General features: G+C 56.2%; 1 long non-coding RNA gene across 1 annotated transcript in view; it reads right to left on the reverse strand.

Annotated features, from left to right (window-relative positions):
- Positions 1-9,277: 9,277 nt before the first annotated feature.
- Positions 9,278-14,230, reverse strand: part of LOC111743638 — a 13,862-nt gene continuing 8,909 nt past the window's right edge. The window contains exons 3-4 of the long non-coding RNA XR_002781810.1: positions 10,645-10,789; positions 9,278-9,991 (exon numbers count right to left, since the gene is read on the reverse strand). This is a non-coding gene — a long non-coding RNA (uncharacterized LOC111743638). The remainder of the gene's footprint in view (positions 9,992-10,644; positions 10,790-14,230) is intronic.

Here is a 14,230-nt window from a genome sequence, read left to right on the forward strand (position 1 = left end):
GGACATGGCAGTTTTAATTTTGTTATTTTCGAGTTGCCTACGAAGAAGTATCAACTCCCCTCCCGCCACCGAAGCAGAGCAGGTTTCTTCCTTCCCTCTCTCTGTGATCACACCTGCCCATCTTGGAGCTAAACGTGCTATCTCCTAGTTTTTATATATGTATGTTTCTCACGCATGAGCCTAGGTGTCTTTTCTCAAGTTGAAAAGTCGTGTTTTTTTCCTCTCAACCGTGTCATGTTTGCTACTTTTTCCTACCTGATCTGTAACTGATTTCCTACTGATTTATGCCTTACTTAAAGGAGTTCTCACCATCTGAGACAGTCATTTGAAGCATGGGGAGCCACCTTCAGCCATTGAGGGCCTGTAGTACAAGCACCTCAAATTGGAGACCCTTCCCTTGGGGTCACTTGGGAACATTTTCGGCTCCTCCTCAAGGCCCATCCACCTCAGTCCTGCGGATGCGTAGAATTGAAGACAAACATGTGGCCAGCACAGTGGCTTCCTGATACCACACATAGCTCTCTGGGTGACGCTGTGTGCTCTGATGTGCACAGGCAGACAAAGAGGTCTCCTGCCCCCAGCAGTGCTTTGAAAAGTGCTAACCTCGTGCCAACATGGGGCACTAAATGGATACTACAGACATTTCTCCTTCCAAAGCCAGTTCTCCCATCCACCACTATCTTCTTAGCCCAAGTTACTATCACCTCTCTGGCTCCCCGCTTCTCCCTGGGCCCCCGCCCTCACAGGCCATACCCTACAAGTAGCCAAAGGGAACCTCACCCCCATCTGTCCCCTCGGCCTAGAATGCTCTTTCCTCTCTGAGTGGCCAGCTCCCCATTTCCCAATAGCAATGCAAGGCCCTCCCAGCCCCATCACCTGATTGTGGTATTTGTTCATGGCAGTTATTAATATCTAACAACCTGACTTATTGGTTTAGTTGTTACTTTTTCCCTCGCAGAAACGAGCCTCATGCAGACAGGTGCCTCATCTGGCATGTTCACTGCTGTGCCTCCAATGCCGAAAGCAGTGTCTGGCACAAAGTCAGAATGTGTTAAATGAGCGAATGAATTAGTCCCCTGAGCTGGGCCTTCCTCTCCAGGTCGCTGGGGCCTGTCAGGCCATCGGCAGTGACAAAGGAAGCATCCAATGGCCTGCGAGGCCTCCTTGGGCCTCCACCATGTTGGTTGGTGGTAGGACAAACAACAAACAAATGGACTGGCTAAAAAGTGTGGCAATTTCAGGTGAAGTTTGTGAATGGACGAGTGAATGGAAGGACAAACACACATGAGTGAGTGAGTAAAGGTGAGATCTGCAGGTAATCGCTCTACCTTACTGAATCCCAGCACAGGGCCTGGAGTCCCCATAGGCCAGCACTGAGCAGGTTGCTCACCTCTCTTCGCCCTTCGGTATCGCTACTTCTCAGGGTTGTTGTGAAGATAACGTGAGGTTTTACGTGCAGCGGGATTTTTACAGTCCTCGGTACATAAAAACCCTCAGTAAACTTAGTTAGCTACTGTCATTACCCCACTCCAGGAAGAGAAAAGTGCTACTCCCCAGGTGTCCCAGCGTTGGGATTCTCGGTTCTGACTCCGGCCTGCGTGTCCGCCATATGCCAGCAGAGGGCGCGCGCACACTGCGGACCGGTGCGCCGGCTGGGTCCTGAGCCACGTCGGCTCCCAGCCGGCTTCCAGTGCTGCGCGGGGAGGAGGCGACAGATGTGGCCTCTGGGCTGGGAGGCACCACCTCTAAGCAGGGTTCTCAGGCATCTGGGTGTGTGTGTTTGTTGCAAGGGGACCCTACAGGAGACTCGGGGAGAAGGCAACACCCCCATGCCTGAAGGGGCTCTACCCCGTGGTACCAGCCCACTTTTGACCGAGGCCCAGAAAGGGTGCGGCCGAGGTCATGCAGCCCAGGTGTGCACGGAGGGGTGGGGATCGTGCGGTGACTCCATGGCGGGCCCTGCCTGCAGGAGTGGAAATCTCAAAGCCTCAAGGGTCCAATGAGGACGGCTGCGAACTGGAGAGCTGACCATATTTGCCACCAAAATGCCGGTTCTGGGTGGCCAAATCATTTCATTTTTCGAGAGAAAAGCCAGACATCAGGATTTAGTAAAATATCTAAATTTTTACAATGGCAATGAAATAAAGGCTTTTTTATTTTTATCACCAGTTGCCACCCCTGAGCTACTCTTAATTCTCCCTTGGAGGAAGGCATCCCCTCCACCCCCAATTTCTTCACCTGCCCACCCAGTCCCCCTCCTTCAGGCTTCAGTCTACAGGTCGCCTTCTCCAGCTGTGTCTATGGCCTAGAAACTGGCTGAGTCCAAGTGGTTGTGCAGGGGTGCGGGGTGGAGAGGGGAAGCTGAGCTGATACCTGACTTCCCTGAACCAGGTCCGGCGGGAGGTTCCAGGATCACTGGGCTTTCCCTCAGAGGAAGGCTGTGATCTGGGGTCTACAGAAGCCCCCACCCTGCCCTTGTCCTGGGCTGGAGTCCAGTCTGGAGGAAATAAGCTTTTCCTGAAAGGTGGCCTCGTTGGTACATCTAGTCACAAGTGGCACAGAGAAAAGACACGCCTCAGGACCAGCCTAAGAAGGGCTGCCAGCAATTCCTGGTTCTATGGCTTGTAGCATCAGCAGCCTCCTCTGTTGGCCCAGTCTCCCCCACCAGGGTCTGGGAGATGGCAGTGGACACTGCCATGGAGCTCAGCCAGCTCCTGGGGTCCCTGAGCTGCACCCCAGCCTGGAGCAGTGGTCTCCCCTCCCCCAGGAGCTGTGCCCTGGCTGCCGTGCCCTAGCCATTCACAATCTGGGAGCACTGTTGGGTGCTGAACCTCAGGTGGGGCCACCACCTGCCTGGGCCAGCCCTTCCCTTCCCCCTCCCGTCTCCCCCTCCCCCAACGCAGTGACTGGCGCCCAAACCATGGGTTCCTTGGAATGCGATTATTTTTCTTCCCAGATAATTCAGGCCAGAAGACTGGGCCAGCCACTTCCGGCCTCGCCATCCTCACTGCCTTTCTGACCCTTTGCTCCACAAACTTGACACTGTGGTCAGAGGCCTAAAGCCAGACCCAGGAGCCCCCTTGCCCTGGCCCCTGATCAGCGCCCAGCTCTGGGAATCTGACTGTAAACACCCGGGACCCTCAGCTGCCCCTTTCCCACAAACTCCAACTGAGAACATGCTGACCCAGCTCTGGCTCCTAGTGAGTACTGCACTCTACAGTTTGTAGAGTGATTCCAAATCACAGCACTCCCTAGAACCCTAGGGACACAGCACCACCCGCACTTCCAGAGTCAGTTATTTGACAGTATTTAATGAGTGTCCTTAGGAAAAATAGCAGTAACGGTGTCAGCGACAGCACCCGTCATGCCCAGGGGCTGGGCCAGCATATCGCATAAAGTCACTCTGGTCACTTTCTCTGTAACTCTTTGAGGGAGAAACTGTTATTATCCCGGGACCTTTTGACAGATGAGGAAATCAAGGCACAAAGAGGTTAGGCAATTGGCCTGACGTCACACAGTAATGGCAGAGCAGGGACTGGGACCATCACCCTAGGGCCCGGGTACCCACCCGCCAACCACCGAGCCCCTCTCTGCCTCTAACATCAAGCAAAGGGGTTTTCAGTTGAGTTTTCTCGACCATCCTCGAACACTTGAGATTGTTGGGATTCGGACCATTGCTAAAATGGCAGGTGCCCTGTACCTGGCCACTACTCTCCTGCCCAAGGCCCAGGCACCCTCCTTTACAGTGGTCCCCAAAGAGCGGCCAAGACCACTGGGAATTTGACGCCCTCTCCTGCCCCGAGTGACTTCAAAACCCTCCGTGTCCCAAGCCCTGCTCTGATTTCAGGCATTTTATGAGCATGAAATCCAAGCCTTGGTCCTTCTGAAGATATCGAGCTCCTTGGGTGAGGGTGGAGGGTGCTTTATGGGGCCACTGGACAGGCCACGGGACAGGGTCGGGGCTTTGAAAGGATCTGAGGCCGGGAAAGTCTAATGCCCCCTTTAGGATCCAGGGCTGTGTCCCAGGAGAGTGGGACCCCTCCCCTTTGCGAGCACCCATGGGCCAGAGTCCTGGTCAGCCTGGGACCGACTTCGTCTCATCTGTTCTCCACCACAGCTTCCGTGAAGCCAGGAGACTCTCCTCCAATTGCAGACGGGGGAACTGAGGCTGGGAGAGGCGCAGCCACTCACCCATCCATCAGCACAGAGCCAGGCTTCTGGTTCTTCCCCCTGCACCCCAACACTGCCCGGTCTCACACCACAGAGAGAGCGGGACTCAGGACAGGCAGCTGGAGACCTCCCCTCCCAGCAGCCTGGGCTCTGGGCTCTAATTGAAGGTGATGACAGTCGCTTGGGTGGACATCCTGAGGATCATCAAGATTTGGGGACAAGCACTGGCCACAGTGTATCTGAAAAGCATCTGTGTATCTGGAGGGTAAAGCTCCCAGAACGTGGGTGTCCAAGCTGGATGTGAACATGGGCTTCTGGGGACAGGGGTGATGTCTACAGAACCTGATTTCCTTGTCACCTCTGCCAGACAACCTCAGTGGCTCCTCACACTCCCCTTCTCCCCGGCTGGGCCACCTCCAGCACCCCCACGCCACAGGCTCCCCAGAGCGCACACCTCGTCCTAGGGAATGAGGGCAGTCACCTCGCCACACACGACTGGCCCTGGACGGCCACTGGAGCTGGGCTGCTTGCTCTCCGTTCATTCCTTTGCTCACTCGTTCGTCCAGATGAGCAAAATCTGTATGGTTCCTGCGGCTGCTGTAACATTACCACGCAGTCAGCAGCATAAAACAAGAGAAATGTTCTAGATAATTCCGAAATCAAGGTGTCTGTGGGGCCCTGCCCCTCTGAAGGCTCCAGGAAAGAACCTTCCTGCCTGTGTCAGCTCCTGGGCTACCTCAGCGGTCCTTGGCTTGTAGACGCTTCGCAGTCTCTACCTCCTTCTTCACGCGGCCGTCCTTGTGTCTCTGTGTCCTCTCCTTCTAAGGACACCAGTCACTCCTATTCAGTATGATCTTCATCTCAAGATCCTTAACTAATGACATCTGCAAAGACTCTATTTCCAAATACAGTCACATTCTGAGCTTCCATACGGACATGAATTTTGGTTGACACTATTCAACTCACTACAAGCACCTACTGTGTGCTCTGGGCCCGGGGGTGGGCAGAGTGGTGAATAAGCCAGGGTGGGCTCTGCTCACATGGAGCTCCAGTTCAGGGATGGGCTGGGGAGAGGCAGAAATGGGTCACTACAGAAACAACACTGCAATAAGTGCCACCAAGAAACATCAGACGTAGGAGGGGACCTGGCCTTTGGCTTGGCCGGGAGCCAGATCATCAGCGATGCACCCAACCCACTGCGTCCCCAGGTCTGTTTGGTGGCCTCCAAGGGCTCTTCCTCCCCACCCTTAGTCCCCTTCCACACCTCCTGGGGCTTCAGCTCAGAACTCACCTGCTCCCAGAAGCCTCCCCGAAGCCCGAAGTTGCCCCCTTGGGGTTCCCAGGCATCCTGAGCTTCCTCCCAGTGCCAGTAGGTGGTAGAGTTCTATTTTTTCATACTTGGGAATTCTCATGTCTATTTATTTACACAAAGAATGCTTTCTGTAGAAAAAAATTTTTTTAATTAAAAGCATCGATAGAAAAGTACACTGACTTTCTCCTCTCCCTCAGTCTAGAAATCCCCTGTCTAGAAATTCTCCCTCTTCGGCAGAATCACTGGCACACAGTGGGTGCTCCATAAATGTCTGACTACATGCCTGGCAAGTGGTAGGCCCTGGGACAAGGAGTCGTCGACCCCTAGGAACTCACTGGGACACAATCTCTATGCTGCCCAGTCCGGAATGGAGCATACTGTCGGTGCTCCATAAATGCTGGTAGTGGTTGGGGGTTACCTCCCTCAATCTTTGCTACTGTTCATGGTAAGGGGAGTCCCAGGACAGGACCTGGGTGAGGTGGGCCCAGGGGGCTGAGGGGTGGCCACTGGGAGAGGTCTAGGCAGGCTGCCTGGATGTGGGAAATTCCAGCCCACGGCCTTCGGCCTTCCGTTCCCTGCTGCTGCCCAGACATCAGGATCTGGGGGGAGGAGAGGCAGGGCAATGGTCAATCCATTCGCACTTATTGAGCACCTACTGTGTCCCAGGAGCTGCTTCTAAGAGTTGATCGTCTAGAAAATACTTGCCTGAGTCCTCAAAGACACAGACGAGGAGGGTGTAGTCCATGGGCGTGAACCTAAACAACCACCAAGCGGAGCCTGGAGAAAAAGCCATGGTGGCTTCACACAGTAGAGTACTATGCAGCTGTGAAAAAGAATGGGGCTGCATCGTTAAATGAAAACAGCCAGGTGCCAAAAAGTATATATTTTGATACTATTTGTAAAACAAAACAAAATAGGAAAGAGAATAGGCGTGGATTTGTTTATGGCTTCTCAGTCCCTAGAAAGTATCAGAAGACACCCTTAACCCACAGGGCTGAGAGTCAGAAGCAGCAGAAAGAGGTTTTTTTTCCCTACAGTTATTATTCTTTATCGATACAAAAGAGTTCAGGCCTACAAACAAAATATAAAGAATAACATCCGCATCACCCAACGCAAGAAAGAAAATACTGTGGAGATTGCTGAGCTCCTGTGAACCCTCCCAGCTAACTTTTCTCCCTGCTCCGAGGAACTGCCAGCTTGAGTCTGCAACTTGCCTTTCCCATGAGTGTTTTTCTTTAGCTCTTCACTTAGCACCCCTGGAATTGTATTGAGTTTTGCAGTTTTTTTCCTGTGCGGATTACCTTTCCCCCCCTCAGAGATGTAGAAAAATAGATTAAAAAGAGGTTTTCTTGCGTTGTCACCCCTCTGGATTGCTCCTGGATCTTTGGTTTCCTGGAAAGGGGCTTCAGCCCTGGCCTGGGCCACTGAAGGACCCCAGGAGAACAGAAGAGCTGGGCTGTGGAGCAGATGAAGACCTGGGCACAAAAGCCGTGGGCAGCTCGCTGGCTTCTGCAGGCCCAGGGCTCGGAGCCAGCAGGCTGGAGCCAGGAGGCCTCCTGGGCCTCCTCACAGCCGCTTTTGATAAAGCCCCTCTGTGCACGGGGTGGGGGGGCCCGGCCGGCTGGAGCCAGCTCACATCTGGAGGCCAGCACAGGCCTGGGGCAGCCGGCGCGGCTGACAGCGGCGCCACCCTGAGCCACACGCCCAGCCCTGGGTAAACACGCCCGCGCCCACCCAGCAGCTCACCTTTCGCCCACAAGGCTGCCTTTCTTCTCGGACCCAGGCCGAGGCCACCACGAACATTCCTCCCGGCACAAGGCAGAACGGGCCTCTGACCTTGAGGCTGGGCAGACATCCGAATGCAGGCGCTGGGCGATGCAGAGGAGGCCGTGGAAAAGCACTTGGTACGTGCCAGGTGCCCAACGACGGCCCCGGGAGTGGGTACATGTGGTTAAGGGAGTGTGTTCTGGAGCTGGAAGACCCGCGTTCGAATTCCAGCTCCGGCCACGTGAACTTGAGCAAGGCGCTCGACCTCTCTGAGCCTCTGTTTCCTCATCTGTAAAATGGGAATAATAAGAGCCGCTCCCCAGCAGTCGATGGGAAGCTTTAAGAAGTCGCCGTGAGTTAACTGTTCAGAAGCGTGCCTGGCCCACAGGTGCCCAGTGTTATGACTGCTCAGGCCCTCACCCAGCAGAGCTGTCCTGTGCTGGGCATGGAGGTTAAGTTGGTGAAAAACGGGGCCCAGCCGTTGAAGATTTGTGTCTTTGCTCAGCTGAGCAGGAAGAGATGATCAGCAGGGGAACCCCAAGAGCAGATGACCCCCACCTGTTCTTCAGCCTGCTCTCCTGGGACGAGGCTACTGCCCTGCCACCTAAGGGACATCCAGGGCCAGGCTGGATGAGAGTAGGTGGTCAGGCAGGCCAGAGCTCTATACCCCTATCCCTGGGGATCACGACCGAGGACCAGCCTGGGAGCAGCAGGCCTGGGTCTTTACCACAATGTGGGCTCTCCGGTTGGTGGGCGGTGGCCAGAGAAGCAGCCAAGGCCTCCCGACTTCCAACCAGGTGCCAAGTGACTGGACCCAGCATACACCAGTGTACACCAGCACGGTGGGGCCTCAGCACGTCCCGCTGCGTCCGTGACACCCCCCACCCATTTCTTCTTTTGCAGGGGCAAAGGGGTAGGGAGTGGGTAGAGACAATGGCACAGGTACCAGTCGTGCCGTGGTGTTGGGGAGACTCGTGAGAGAGGCCGCAGGAAGGGCACAGTGCCTGGCACAAGGGAGAGGTCTGAGCAGATATCAGGGCGGCTTCCTGGAGGAGGCCGCTGTTCCCTACAGTGGGAGGAGAGGCAGGAATCGAAGCAATAGTGGGGAGAGGGAGAACTGAGCCCCTTCTGCACACGTAGCCCCCCCCGCCACAAGCTGTCCCCCCGAGCTGCATCGCTGACTCTCCTGGCAGTTGACAGGGTTTGTACTCCAGCCATCCCCACTTCACAGCTGAAGACACTGAGGCCCAGGGGCGAAAATAATTTGTTCCCTCAAGGAGTAAAAGCCAGAGCCAGATTTTGCACAGCAGAGCCAATAGTGCCTCCCCCACTTCTCCCTTCTTCCCTACCTGGGGTCTTTTCTGCACCCCACTGTGTGCTAGACTCATGGAGAGGAAGCGAACCCGGTGTCAACCCTCAGGAGCCCCCTCCTCACGTCTCTGTCCACCACCGGCCTTGAACCATCCCTTGTCCCTTCTGGGCCTTGGTTTCTCCCCTCCAAGCAATGGGTTCGACCTCTACAGCCCCTTCTGGCCCAGTGTCCCTGACAGAGCAGCATGGAGGAGCAGCAGCAGGGGCCTCCTTGCCCCAGTGAGGCAGGGTGGGGGTCCTCCACCTGCTGCCACCGCCCCAGTCCCCCGTGAACCTGCTCGCCAGGCTGGAGCCAGCCGCCATCTGGAGCGACGGGCTGTTTATGGAGCCAGGCGGCGGCCCTGGCTCTGACCCGGCCAATCTGGAAGCGATTAGCGGCCCGGGCTGGGGAGCATTTGGAGTTCTCATCAGCCGGTCAGGACCCCCCCCAGCCCCCACACCCCACGCCACCCCGTGCCGAGGCAGCTCTGGGGGTCTCCAAGGAGCCCCCTTTCTTGCAGGGCACTCCAGCTCGGATCCGCTCCAAGGCCTTGAGCTCTGAAAACCAGCAGTGGCGAGACTGGGCCACACACAGGCCAGGATGCGGGGGCGGGGTGGGGACTGGGGTGGGCGGAGGAGGGAGATCTGGGGCCTTCCAGAAAGAAATGTCTTACAGAATTGCTTTCTGGTGTGTTTGGTTTTGAATATACCTACAAGTGCATAGGGAAACACCCCCAACACACAACTCAAATAGCACAAGGGTGTATAGTGTGTAGAGTGGCAGCCGCTTTACAGTTTGTCCTGCCCCTTCCTTCTCCCTCCCCTGGATGAGCGCGTATTTCTACCACTACTGCTAATAATCATGTTAGTAATAGTAATAGCAGCAAAGGTTCCTCTAGTATGTGCTGGCCAGAGTCCCACATGCTCTACGTGGATCATGGGGCGACGTGATCCTATGAGCGAGTGCCATTATTCTCATCATCTCCGTTCTGTGGGTGGGGAAACTGAGGCACGGAGTGGTGAAGCACCTGCCACATGACAGCGACTGGCAGAGCCAGGATTCAGGCCTAGATTGCCAGGCTCCCAGGTCTGTGCTCTGAACCCCTGCATCTCCTGCCTCTCTCGGGCCCCAGAACACTCTGCTGTCTGGGCAGATCCTGGCGGATCCGACGAGGCCTTGGAGATGCACCTTTGGGTTGTTTCCATTTGGGGCTGGTGCCAACCATGCTGTGAACACCTTGTGAGATGTCATGCCACATGGGGTTGGGAGGAGGTGGGTGTCCATTCCGAGAAGGGCCTGGCCTGTCACAGGCATGAGCAGTCCAAGGGCCGAGGGCCACTGCCCTACCCGTCCTCTGTGCCAGAGTTGTTGCTGACGCTTCATCCAGTCCCCTGGGAGAAGAGAGGACGCCTCATCAGCAGCCACATCCTGGGCCTGTTTCCAGGGAAACCCAGGCCCAGCCCAGCACATCGGAGGATTTTAGCTCCTTGGTCTGCGCTCGGCTTGCCCACCACTCCCCTCTGATGGGTGGACAGGGGACATGCCCACCTCACTCCCAGTCCTTGGCTCAGGCCAGTCCCTCCATCTGGAACACCCTCCCCAGCCTTCATCTCCTCATCCTTCCTGTCCGAGCTTACAGCCTTCCCCAAACCCCCAGACCGGGTTAGGCAGGGCCTCCCTGGTTCCCCTCGCCTGGGGCCCCAGTGAATCTTAGCTTGGATCACACTGTCGTCAGATGGCTGTCTCCCCTGATAGAATGTCAGCTCCAGGAAGGTAGAGATTTTTGCCTGTTTTATTCATTTTGGTATCCCTGGAGCCTAGGGCAGAGTCTAGGGCACAGCAGGTGCATAAGAAATGTGTTGAATGCATACATGCAGGAATGAACGCATGAATGTATGAATGAATGAGTCAGTTGGGGGGGGCCGCTGAGAGCAGTGGGGTCCAGGCCTAGCCCAGGGGGATGTGAAGGGGGAAACAAAGAAGAGTTTATAAAGTACCTAGTGTGCATCAGGGCTTTCTCACCCCCACAGCCTGCAAGACTCACCATACAGATGAGGAAACGGAGCCCCCTTCGTTCATTCTGCAAACCCATCCCGTGAGTCTCCAGGCCTTGGGCCGGGAGCTGGGGTGACAGCAGAGAACAATCCAGGCTGGACCCTGGTTTTTCGGAGCTGATGGGGGAAGCAAACCTAACCGGAAGTGGAATGGAATGAACCAGAATTAGCACCTTGGCATGTGACACTACTCCCAGCCAGCCGTTGATGTGAATCCTGGCACCACCACGATAGCTGTTTAAAAGGTTGTATTCTTGACATACGCGATGTCTTTCTGACCCTGTTCTGGGTGTTCAGTGACAATGAGCTCACTATGCACCAGGCCCTCAACTAAACACTTTACACAAATGGGCTCATTTAATTCTCACTGGTCCTCAGGAAGAGGGAGGGCTGTCATCATCCTCATCTTACAGGTGAGGAAACCAAGGCCCAGAGACAGTAAGTGACTTGCTCAGAGACACAAAGAGGTAGACCCAAGAAAGTAACATGAAATTATATACAGAGTCATGGATGCCAAATTCTGGATGAAGTTACCTCTGGAGGGAGGCGGGGGGGCGCACAGTGGTCTCTGCCATGTTTTCTTTCTCTTTTGGATGGAAGCTCAGGCACCCGTCCTCAGCTCTTTTTGCAAGTCAGAAATAATCCGTCACAGCAAGTAGCCACGTAGCCACATTACGTAGAGTGACTAACGGACATGGGGCAGGCCTTTGACCCAGCTCTGTCTGACTCGGGGCCCCTCTCGGCACCCCCTCTGACTCTAGGCCCTCCTGGCTCTCAGTGACGCAGCTGTGGTGGCGTTTGGCAACCCGGGCTGCCCACAGTTACGACAGCCACTGCATCTGCCAGCTGGGGGTGGGGCGAGGGGAGGTGGCCGGGACTTGGGCCTGCCTCTACCTCTTCCGGTTGACCCTTCCTCCTGGCAGCCCAGCTGAGATGCCCAGATGCCCTCCGTCCAGCGACACCTTTCCTCACAGTGCTCTGCACCGCCTGACGCCACGACTGCTTGCAGTGACCAGAAAGGGCGAGAATCATGTCTGAGTTCAATCTCTCCCCAGAATGAGCACGCAGCTGGCACTCAGTAAGCATTCGCTGAATGAACGGATGAAAAACTGGATAAATTATTTGCAGCCCCTCCCTCTTTTTCTTCTTTCCATCCTTCCCGTAGATGTTTATTGAGCACCTACCATTGCGCCAGGCACTATACTAGGCGCTGGGGACACACCTGTGAACAAAACAGGACCCCCGCCCTCACAGAACTGAAGTTCTAGAAAGGACGCTGGCCAATAACGCAGTCACCCCAGAAAAGGCAGCGGAAAGGGCCGGGGAGAGGCTCCTGGGCTGTGCACCCCTGTGGCTGAGGGCCGGCCCGCAGGGAGGTGGGGGTGTCTCCTCCAAGACTGGGCATCTCCTGCATGCCAGCTCAGGTGGCAGAGCCTGCGCCCCCTCGGGAGACTCAGAGAGCAGGAGGAGTGAAAAGACACACGTTATAAAAGAGGAAACCCTTGGTCACTGAGCAAGAGTGTCAGAGCCTGACCTTGCCCTCCAGCCCGGAAGCCGCCCTGAGGAAGTGACGCCCGTGCGGTGCCCGGAACACCGAGGGGATCCAAGTGGCCGAGGAAGAATATTCCGGGCAGGGGCACCAGCCCATGCAAAGGCAGGAAGGCTGCCACACCCCTTAGAAGCTGCTGGCTCCCCTTGGGACGCTCTGTCTCTGGCCTTGGTTCTTTCTTTGTGCGCCCGCTCCAGGCGGGGATGCTGGAAGGTTCTCTGGGAGCCTTTTAGGGGCTGGGCATGGCCCGTGATTTAAATCCTGCATCAGGCTGGCTTGTTTCTCTCCATCTTCCCCACTGGGCTGCGAGCCCTATGGGAGCGGGCACAGCACAGTCGTGCACAGTAGGTGCTCAGGGAGTAAATGAGTCAGTGAGTCTCAGCTTCCTCATCTGTGTGGTGGCCACAGGGGAGGGATGAAATGCTCCTTACGCCTTCGCGTTGTCTCCTCTTTCCACCTGCCTGCTGTAGGTCACACTTCTCTGGATGCCCGAGTCCTCAGAAACGACCCTCCCTGGGGGCTCGGGGGAGAAAGAGAAGAGCGGGTGGGTGGAACGGTTCTCCAGCATGGAGAAGACAGGAGTGGAAAGGCCGCCGGGCCGGGTGCGAGAGCATGCGCAGGGCAGAAGCCGAGGCCAGCACGCCACCCCCAGGAGGGCGGAGATGCAGGAGATCTGGGTCCTGTTTATGGAGAGCTGTGGGGCCAGCGACCACTCCTCACTCACCCAGCAACCTCAGCTGGGCCCTTGACCGAGCACGGCCTCCCCTCTGAGAAGACCTGCCATGAGTTGAAGGCCTACTGGGTGCCAGTCTCCACCCTCAGTGGTTTACATGTTTAATCACTTCATCGAGTCCTGCCGTCAAGTTAGTTTTCTCTCCACTTTGCAGAAGAGAAAACTGAGCCTCGGAGAGGTAGAGTGACCTGCCCGAGGCCACACGACTGGTGAGTGGCAGGGCTGGGGTTTGAACTCAGGGTCCCTGACACTGTAATGTGCCTTCTTGGCCCTGCATAGCTGCCTCCTACAAAAGGCTGTGGGAGGGGCCTCAGTTCCCCATCTGGAAAATCGCACGGCAGGTCAGTGTCAAGACCTCAATGATGCCATCCCTCGGGGCAGTGGAGTACGGAGTTGGCATTTCCCATTTCACCCTCACGATGACTCCATTCGACAGAGGAGGAAACTGATTCTCAGAAGGGTCAGTGATTGTCCCAGGTCATGACCTCGGGCTCTCCTGAGGGCCTGGGACTTTTTCTGAGTCTGTTCATTGAATAGTAAGAATGGGGACACCCAAGGATGAAGGAACTTTAGGACGGGGTGGGGGAACAGGAGCAGGGACACACAGACAACAGGAGAGAGCAGGCCTGGAACCCAAAACACTGACTTCTGGCCTCTGCCCTTCATTGCATCCTGGGGGAAGGTGGGGGCCTGGTCCCTTGGTCCAGGTTCTTTCTTGAGAGCAAGGAGGGGCCATGGGAAGTGTCCCCGCATCTCCCAACTGAGGTCATGCCCGGGGTCCTGCCCAAACAAACAGGAAATACCAGGCAGCCCCCAACCCCCCACCCCAAGGAGTGAGAAGGCTCCCCTAGGGTTCCGGTGAGTCCAGCACTAGCCCAGCCTAGGTGGGGATCAGGGCCCTAGCTGGGCCTATAGGACCTGGGGCGAGGCCCCCTCTTGGGGCCTCAGTCTCCCTCTCGGTGGTCACAGGGTTTGGGTCTGCCACCTCCTGGCTGTGTGGCCTCAGGCAGGTGGCTATCCGCCTCTGAAGGCCAGTGGGTGAGAGTATACACAGTGTACTCCGTCGACCGAGCCATTAGCACCCCGAACCAGGGCACGATGTGGGAGGCCGGCCTGTGAAAAGGTCCCCAGGGCCCTCTGGGAAGGACATCCTGGCTTCCTTGAACTCAGGACCTCTCCGAGTACCTCGCTACATCTCAGTTCCCTGTCTGTAAAAGAGGCAGAGTCGTGACACAGGCTGGACTGCAGGGACTGAGTGACAGGAGAAAGGATCGGCCGGCCAGTGGCCGTGGGA

The sequence above is a fragment of the Pteropus vampyrus genome, unplaced genomic scaffold (genome assembly GCF_000151845.1).
Source record: "Pteropus vampyrus isolate Shadow unplaced genomic scaffold, Pvam_2.0 Scaffold117, whole genome shotgun sequence".
In the NCBI taxonomy this organism is placed as follows: Eukaryota; Metazoa; Chordata; class Mammalia; order Chiroptera; family Pteropodidae; genus Pteropus; species Pteropus vampyrus.